We start from the raw sequence: 10,305 nt of genomic DNA, 5'->3' as shown, positions 1-10,305 counted from the left end.
TATTGAAAAGAGCATAAAAGTTAACATTGGACCTGAAAATATCGTAAAAATTGAACCAAAGAAAAATTTTGATAGATTTTTAAAATGAAAAAATTGAAAAAAAATTAACTCGTAAAATTCAATTGATTTCATTACATAAACAAAATGGCTGTATGCAGGCGCGCAGGCACTTTGTAAACAGTTTAAAAAAAAAAAATTTCTATTACTTTTTAAACGACTTTAATAGTTTATTTTGGAAGTATATTTCATAAAGAAAATAAACAACCCACTTTAAAAGGGGAAATTACGAAATTTTTTATATTTTATTCGCAGTTTTTTGTTAGGGGTGTCAAAAACTCCCCAAAAATTCTGATACACCTAGTGATGCACAATTCCGTGGCTGGCATTACATCATCAAACTGGCACTGCACACTACATGCATCACCAAAACAGTAATAAAAGACCTATTAGATTGTTATTTTGATTACAATATTTTTATTTTTATACTTTTATAAACATATATTTATTATGTAAAATATTTTCATAATTTCATAAACATGTTTTTTTTATAAAAGTTCAAATAAAATAAAAACTTATTTTTTAAATTTGTTATTAACAAAAACAACTAAAGATCGTTTTATTTTTATCTGTATAATTTTGATAATTTTTATTGTATACGTTTTAATAATGTTCTTTTTTTTTTTTAAGAAACTGATTTGCCTTGTCACCGTTTCCGCTAGTGACACACCGGAAGTTAGGAAGTGCGTTATAAAATATGTTATAATAAAAAAATATTCAAAAATTAGTTTATATAAAAAATTATTTTCAAATGTTTCTTCTTTCGGTTATTTACAAGTCCCATGTCTTTCTCCATTTACTTCCGGTTTCTGCTGACCCCTTTGCTTAACGGTGAATGAAATGGAAAGTTCCTTCTGACTATGATGGTTGGTTGGTTGTTTTTGTTTTACGGCATATCAACCCTTTTCGGGTTATTTAATGCCGAATCCAAAGATTCGGAAGAAAAAATTTTTTAATGGAATATATTTGATATTTTCAAGTCGGTTTCTATTTAACCCATAGTTGGGACCCTAACAGGTACTACCACTCCGGGTCAGAGTGGACCTGGGAGCAATGGTAATTAAAGGGTGGCTCCACACTCCCCAAAGCCCACAAGCTGGAGCCTCACCACTGGATATAGTTTAAGGTCATATCCAGGACCCCCATTGAGGGACTTTTACCCTCTGCAGGGGGGCAGTCCCCTGTGGATGAACAGCGCTGCTCTTCATAAAATTAAGAAAAAACATTGCTTCTGGATACGCTATCTTAACACAAAAGACAGCCATGATTACCAGAGGTATATCTTAGCCAGGAATGAGGCTTCACACACAAGTAGAAAAGCCAGAAAAGACTTTGAGCCCAAATTAGCCAGAAGCACGTTCCAACAACAAAGCTTTCTGGAACTATGTAAACAGCAGGAGAGCAACCAAGCGCAGTATCCCAGATCTACATAAAGAAAATGGATCACTTGCCTGCGATGATAAAGATAAAGCCAATGTACTGAATAAACAGTACTGTAATGTCTTCACGAAAGAGAATATATCTTCTCTTCCATCATTCACTCCCGAGCATATGGATTCGGAACTTAAGATCACTATAACCAAAGAGAAGGTTCTCAAAAGACTGCAATCCATCAGGACTGACAAATCACCAGGGCAAGACCGTATACACCCGCGGATCCTCAAAGAACTGGTCCACATTCTCGCTACTCCCCTATGCAACCTGTTCAATGCCAGTCAATGGATATGTACCTTGTCAATGGAAGTCTACCACCGTAACCCCTATTTTTAAGAACGGTGACAAGTCGAACCTGGCAGATTACAGACCGGTCTCTCTCATATCAGTTGTTTGCAAGATCATGAAGTGGTTAATATCTGAGGACATTACCGACCACCTCAAGAAAAAGAACTTACTTTGTGAACAACAACACGGATTTACTACTGCCAAGTCAACTATCACTAATCTCATTGAAGCCCTGGACATTTGGACAGAGGCATTGAGTCATAATATACCAGTTGATGTTATCTTCCTGGATTACGTTAAGGCCTTTGACACCGTCCCACATAAGCGACTTCTTATACAACTGAGTACCTTCGGTATCCGAGACTACACCCTACAGTGGGTTCATAGTTTCTTCATACACCGCAAACAAATAGTTGTAGTTAATGGAGCTTGCTCTGATTGGGCGAATGTGACTAGTGGTGTGACACAAGGTTCTGTTCTTGGCTTACTACTCTTCATGTTCCTCGTTGCTGATATCCCGGAGAAGATAGAAAGTTTTGGTTCTCATGTTTGCCAACGATACCAAGATCTTTCGAGCCATTGCCAACCCACAGCTTACTCAACACTCCAGTCTGCAGAGTGACTTGGATCATCTCCAATCCTGGGCAAAAAATGTACAACAATGTATCTAGGTAATAACAATCCCAAACATCCATACACCATGAGATATAGTAATGGTAGCTGTTACACTCTGAACGAGACCAATGAGGAGAAGGATCTAGGTGTGATCATTGACTAAAAGCTGTCCTTCGCTAAGCATGTTGAAACTCAAGTCAATAAGACCAATCGGGTTCTCAGAACCATCAAACACACTTTCACAGATCTGGACAGAATATCTTTCTTGCTTCTCTACAAGTCCCTAATCTGCCCACACTTGGAATATGCCTCTGTGGTCTGGTACCCGAAACTGAAAAGAGAAAAGAATGGCCTGGAATGGGTCCAGCGTAGAGCAACAAAACTTATACAGGGCATTTCTAATTTGCCCTACTCGGAACGCCTTGCCTACCTCAATCTTCCTACTCTTGAATTCTGCAGAAAACGCACCGACATAATACAGGCCTACAAAATAATAAGGGGTTTCGGTAACGTCTATAATAGACCTTGCACCAAATGTGACAGTAGCCTGTTTGCTCCAGCCCTCAATCCATCTACCAGGGGACACAATCTGAAGATGCAGATACAACATCATCCTGACTCTCGTGGACAGTTCTTCTCTAGCAGAGTTACTCCTGTTTGGAATGGGCTAAGTTTTCACACTGTTAATGCTCCTTCAGTTATTGCCTTTAAGTCTTGCCTCGCAATGGAATGGAAGAACCAGCAGGACCTATTCCACTACCAATTTTCCTACTGAATCAGTGATTCTGCCCTGTATATATGTGTGTGTGTGTGTGTGTGTGTGTGTATGTATTTTCATTTGATCAAATGTAAGTACATTTATCCACAATCATATTTTGTTGGCACAATCCATTATAAGGTAAAAGTAATAAATTTCAACTTTTTTTTTTTTTAATTGAAAAAGAGAATACACGTGAAAATTAATAAAATTTAAAATACTTGAAAGGGAATACACGTGAAAATTAATAAATTTAAATTTGAAATAGAGAAATAATAAATTGCAAAAGATTACATGCGTTTAATATTAATTTGTATAGTTTATTACGTGATTTAATAATAATCACGTGATTCAATTTTGTATTAAAAATTAAAAAAAATATTGTTTAAACTTAAACAAGTCTGATAATTTATTATTTCTATTTATTGTTTATCATTAAAAAAATTATTTCTATTTATTTATCATTAAAAATTATTTCTATTTATTGTTTATCATTAAAAAATGTATTCATTGTTTACAAGTGAAAAAAACAACAACAACATTGGTTACACTATTGCCATGGTAACATACCGGTGATTAGGGAAATTAGTTCCTTTTATGTGATAAAGGATTCGAGATTATTTTTCCACCTAAACTTCAGTCCTGCCCTTTTTTTTTTGTTGTTTTTTTAAATAAAAGATATATATATATATATATATATATATATATATATATATATATATATATATATATATATGCTGTGAAATGTTTAAGAAAGCTTTTATTTTTATTAAGTAAGCGGGAAGTACTCATTCGAGACATTGCTCTGTCATAATTACCAGAAGTAAGCGGTGGCAGTTGATTTCACATCCCCGCTGAAAAAAGTTCCACGAGTTATTATTTGTTTTATTTCAGTATTAATAAATAAAAATATTCGTAATTTTTTTTTTTATAACATATTTATTTATTTTCATGAACGTATCGCATGTAATCTTTTTTTTTTTTTCAAATAAATATGTTTACTTTGATATATTTTTAAATATATTTATTTAGAGACACATTTTTTCACATAAATGAATGAATGTTAACTTAACCGTTAAAAAAATATGAATATTTCACATATCTCCATAATAATAATTATATATAATAAATAAAATAGAAAGATTTTTCACGTCTAGAAAAAAACAAAAAACAAAAAAGAAAACAGTATAGCAATACAAACACAGACGTCACATATAAATTCAATATGGTTTCACTCCTGCCAATACCTGATGTAAGTCTTGTGTATATTATCAGTTGGTTTTATTCTTTATCATAAATTCTTATAATATTTTCGAGGAGATTCATTCTCCCAAAATAGTCATACTCCACACAAGAAAGATTTTTGTTCTTTGCCTGCAAAATTTTAGAGTTTAAGACTTATACAGAACAGTTACCCACCGAAAACTCGTTTTCATCTCCAGGACATGTACAGAATAGCTACCCATTAGAAACTCTTCTGAAGTTAAACAATTCAAAAGTAAAAGATGAACTTTTTTGCCGTTTTGTTGGCTATTCTAATAACTGCCCATTGCATTTTAGATTCAAGAATACATTCTCGCAAAAGCGCTCAACACTGATTTGAGCGCTTCTTTTTCTTTGTCTGCTTCGTTGCTGCCGACGTTTTGCCCTTAGCGATTTCAATATGTAGCGAACGCAAAATACATCATGCTGTCACTCTGAACGAGTAGAATAAGAAACAGTGTTCCTTGTTTTGTTTGTATATTGTGACAACGACAAAAAAAAAAATTAATCAAGTTTTGATCTCTCACTGACCGCCCACTTACCAACAGTAAAAGCCAAACGCTCTCATTTTGGCCGAGAAGAACCACCAGTATACATGATCTTCCCATGCAAATCTGTTTCAGCATTTCACTATCGAAACAGAGCAAGAACACTACAAAACGATTATACGGGTAAGAATACCTTTCTTTTGAATATGCATGCGTTTGTTCCCACCTGATAATCATAAAAAGTTTCTTGCAGCTTATCCACAGTTAGTATTTTACATGACTAACATACGATAATGCGTCAAATAATCGTAGTTTACTTTGTTTCCGAAGGGCGGCGGGGGGGGGGTCCATTGCCAAATCTGTTATAATTTGTATCCTTTATCTACCGGGAAACACCAGTACATGGGTTCTGCTAGTGTGTATATATATATGTATATATCATTTTGAAACAACAATTGGGCAATATGTTCCTTCAGGTTTGAGTAATAAAAATAAAATTCTCCTCAACCCCACCCACAATAATTTAGATTCCGCAATTGGAAATCATTTATTGGCTAAGCTAGAATGTGGGCAGGCATATAAGGACAACTTTTTTTTTCAATTTTATTTCGAGGCCGATGGAGTAGTCATTTGAAAACTCTCAAATCCGTCTCCATTGCACGCCTCAAACCCTCTCTCTCCAGGCAGAAACGGTTTGTTAATACCCTAGACCTTTTAGGTGAATTATAGAGGGATACTTTAAATATGACTCCCCCCCTCCACCCTGTACATTTACATGTGGGTTATCGTTTGCAACTCGTGATAGTTTACGTTTTTTTTTTAATAATATTCATTATATATATATATACATATGTTAATCCATTTTATTTTATCTTCTTCCCTTTCCCTCTTCCCTGTACATATATTTTATAGTAATTGTCAATAAGTCGTTCTCATTTTCATCATTAATTTTAATTTCTTCCTCCTATTTTCTTTTTTAAAAAAGATCAAAATACCATCATTTGCCCTTGACAAGGATGGCGAAAGACATATAGGGTCCAAAAGAATCCTTTTTTCTGTCATATCTATATATCTATAAAAGTGAAAGTGTGTGTGTGTGTGTGTGTGTGTCTGTGTATGTGTGTGTGTGTGTGTGTGACTGTGTACATTTCCCTACACAATAACTCTGTCAATTTTAAGTCTACAGACTCGAAATTTGATATAAAGGGTACTGAGATTTGGGAAAATCTTTCTAATCCGTTTTTGGCCAGAAATTTGGCTGTTAAGGGGTCAAAGTTCAAAGATTTGACCTTTGAGAACTCTACCAAACTCCTCCGCCAATTTTGGGTATAAACAATTGAAATTTTAGATATAGGTTCCTTGGACATGGATCTAACATAATAACTTGATTTGAGCCCAAAACAATAAATGTTAAGGGGTCTTAATAGGAGTCAAAGTTAAAAAAAATTTGACCTCTGCAGTCTCTACCAAATTACTCAGACAATTTCAGCTCTAAACATTTGAAATTTTACATAAAGGTTATTCAGAGATAGGGCAAGCTTTTTAATCGGTTTGGGTTGAAAATTTGAGCTACCAATATGTAAATGTATGTATGTATGTATGTTTGCATGTCTGCTAAAACCTTCGACAGAGGCAACGGATTTTCACAAGATCAGTATCGTTTTGAAACTCGACCCTTCAGACGATAAATACCAAAAAATTGGCTAAAAACATTAATTTCTTCACCCTCAACTGAGCACTTTTCTACAGGAAGGGGGTCGCTTTTTTCACCGATATTTTCGAAAGTCATCCCCTCTTTTCGATTGTCTAGCCTTAATTTAAACCTACGTCACTTCCGATTAGGTGGTGGTCGTAACAGCAAAGACGTCACGTTTCCCCCCCACCCCCCGTTCTTTTCCTCCTTCACGATACGGGTTCGAGCCTGCCTTCCTACTACCACTTTTTTTTTTTGCTCATCACACACCTCCAAACACCTGGGCAATGCCGGACACCCATGCTAGTATATATTTATTTCCATTACCATTAACGATCCCATAATTTCATCAGACCTTACAGATTTCTGTAACCACTAATATATATATATATATATATATATATATATATATATATATATACATATATATTAGTGATTTATTATAATTTAAACTTTGCAGTTTCTAAAAAAAACAAACAATGTATGTGTGTGTGTGTGTGTGTATATATATATATATATATATATATATATATATATATATAATATAAAGCTGAATGTCTGTGTGTGTGTGTGTGTGTCTGGTCACAAATAGGCTCCCGTATGGTTGACTATTTTAAAAAACAGATTACATATAATGATAGAAGATGTATCGAGACACAGGAATGGGTATGTTTGATCTGGCAGAACAATAGTTCATTAAAATTGTGGGGTTTGCGTTCGCGCCTGGTCCACAAAGTATGGAAAGAAAAACATTAAAAAAAAAACGTTTACAAGTGTTTTTGATATAGATGTACATAATAAAACTTTGATAAGTATGTTTCAACTTAAATAGGGATGGTATAATAAAATTGTGGGGTCTGCATTCGCACCTGGTCTCCATAGAATGGAAAAAGGCACAAACTTTAATAAAGACTTTTCATATCTATCTGTGTAAGTATACTTTGATAATTATGTTTCAGTTTGAAGAAATATGGTATAATAAAATTATGGGGTGTTTGTTCGCACGTGACCTCCATAGAATGGAAATATGTCACAAAGTTTAACAAGGTTTTTTAATATAGATCCACAGCATATTGTGATAAGTGTTTCAGTGTGAACAGGCATGGTATAATAAACTATGGGGTTTATCTATTTTATTTTTACTTTCATCATATTTTGCTTTGGTTTTGATACCCCCCCCCCCAAATTCGAAGCTATCTCTTTACAACCCTTCCTTTTCATAACCTATCATACTTTCATAAATCAGAGTCCATTTTCTGTAGGCTGTTTTTGAACCCAGTCAATGACGTGTACTTTCGCTAGTATATATATATATATATATATATATATATATATATGTATACACACACACACACACACACACACACACAGCAGACATCCCATGACCTGTTATTATAGCTAGATTTCTTTTTAGGAGGTAAACTATGCTGGGCTAAGTTGTAAAAAAAAAAAAAAAAAAAAAAAAAAAATTTGTAAATATGTAAATAAGTAGCATTGTTTGGGTTTTTTTTTACATTAGAAAAACATATATGCTTTGTTTTTTTGTTTGAAAACAATTTCAACTTGCAATCAAAAATACATATAAAATAATCATAAATAAATAATTTTGAACACGAAAAACATAGTTTTTTTCTAAATTCAACTTCTAGTTTTAATCACGCACAACTTGGGTAAAGAAAATGTAGATGCACCTGAACAATAAGCACCCTCTTACAATTTTTTCTGTTTTGTCTTTTTTCAACTGTTTCTGCAGATTATTAGACACTAAGCTATCAGATTATAAAAAAAAATTGAGAAAAAAGTCAATATTTAAATATTTGTAAGGGGGTTCAATTTCACATATAAAGTTTGAGAAAATCAATCCTCCATTTTCAAAAACGATTTACAACCCCGATTTGACGTTCGTTCATTCAGCCCCCCACCCCCCACCACATTATTATTATTTTGTTTTCTTTTTTGTTTTTGTCGACTTTTCACTTTGAGAGAAGTTCAGTTTCTTCCCCCCCGTCATTACTTTTTATTTATTTATTAGCGTTTCAGCCCGGCGTTGCTTGGGTGTTTGGAGGTGTATGTTGAGCAAAAGAATAAATAAATAAGCGGTCAATTTTTTTTAACTTTGACCCCTATTATGACCCCTTAACATTTATTGTTTTGGGCTCAAATCAAGTTATTAAGTTAGATCCATGTCCAAGGAACCTATATCTAAAATTTCAAGTGTTTATACCCAAAATTGGCGGAGGAGTTTGGTAGAGTTCTCAAAGGTCAAATCGTTGAACTTTGAGGCCTTAACAGCCAAATTTCTGGCCGAAAACCAATCACAAAGATTTTCCCAAATCTCAGTACTCTGTGTATCAAATTTCGAGTCTGTAGACAGAAAATTGACAGTTATTGTGTAGGGAAATGTACACACAGACACACACAGAGACACATTCACTTTTATAGATATATAGATTTATTTATGACTTTTAAGAGTTTTTGTATTTAACAACCCAAGCTATTTTTTAAATAGTACTAGTCTACCTGTTGGCCATTAAAGGGTAAGATGAAAAATGTTCTAAATAAAAAGTGATCTTGAGATTATATTGTCTTGAGAAAACATTTTTTTTAATTGATCAGTGAAAAAAAATAAAACTTAGGAAGCCTCCAGAGCAAGTTAAGTAATGCCTGAAAAAATAAATCTTCAGAATCCACAGGAGCACTACTAAAAGCAGTAAATATAGTAATAAATATGATTATAGTTATATATTGTATATTTATATTTAAATCAGATTTTTTTTAACTCAACGGGATTAAATTACATTTATTTGTAAGGAAAACACATAAAAATAAGTTAAAACAAAAAATATTGTTGACCTTGTGTATGCTTGGAATAGCAGCAGTGGCATTTAATATTGGACTTAACACATCAAATAGGTAAGCAGACAAAGTTTTTGAAACTGGACGTCAGAAACTGGATGGAGGGTTTCAATGCCCAAGCAAGCTGATTTGAGTTTATATATGTGTGGAAGGTTTTAATAATATTTTCATTTGTTTCCGGTTGTTCTCGTACAACAATTCCATCGGTAACTTACTTTCATTTATTTTTTTTAAAGATTACATATTCTTAATAGTAGATACCTAACAAACCATTCTTGTCTTTCAGCTACCAAGTTTTAATAAATAATATCTCTCTTTATTAAAAAGTTTCTAGTAGTTTATCTGCAGTCAGTATATTACCTGATTCGCATATGATAATACACCAGATAATCACAGTTTAATTTGTTTACGAGAAGGAATGGTTCTTTTATCTGTTCTAGTTTGTGCCATCTTTTTACCAGGCAACGTCAGTACACAGGTGTTGCTAGTTTATTATATTTAAAGTCAATACTGAAATGAAACAAACAATGTTTTTTTTTTTTTTTGTTGTTAGCAGAGATGTGAAATTGGCCAACACTGTTTACTTATTGTAAAGTGTAACAAGCAATGGTTTGAATAAGTGAACATGTGTCATCTATATAAATAAAATAGTAGATGTATGTGTGTATGTCTGTCTGTCTGTCTGTGAGAAAATATTTTACTAATAAATTCTTAAACTACTGGTCACATAACACTGAAATTAACACGAAATAGTAATCATACACCAAGGGTGGTTTATAAAGAGCAAAATCTTTGTTTGGATGGATGAATAATGTGTACAGAGATAAGTCGGTAAGTTGAAATGGAAAAAGTTC

Source organism: Euprymna scolopes, chromosome 28, assembly GCF_053919585.1.
Source record: "Euprymna scolopes isolate OS-2025 chromosome 28, ASM5391958v1, whole genome shotgun sequence".
NCBI classification, from domain to species: domain Eukaryota; kingdom Metazoa; phylum Mollusca; class Cephalopoda; order Sepiida; family Sepiolidae; genus Euprymna; species Euprymna scolopes.
This window is presented reverse-complemented; position numbering follows the sequence as displayed.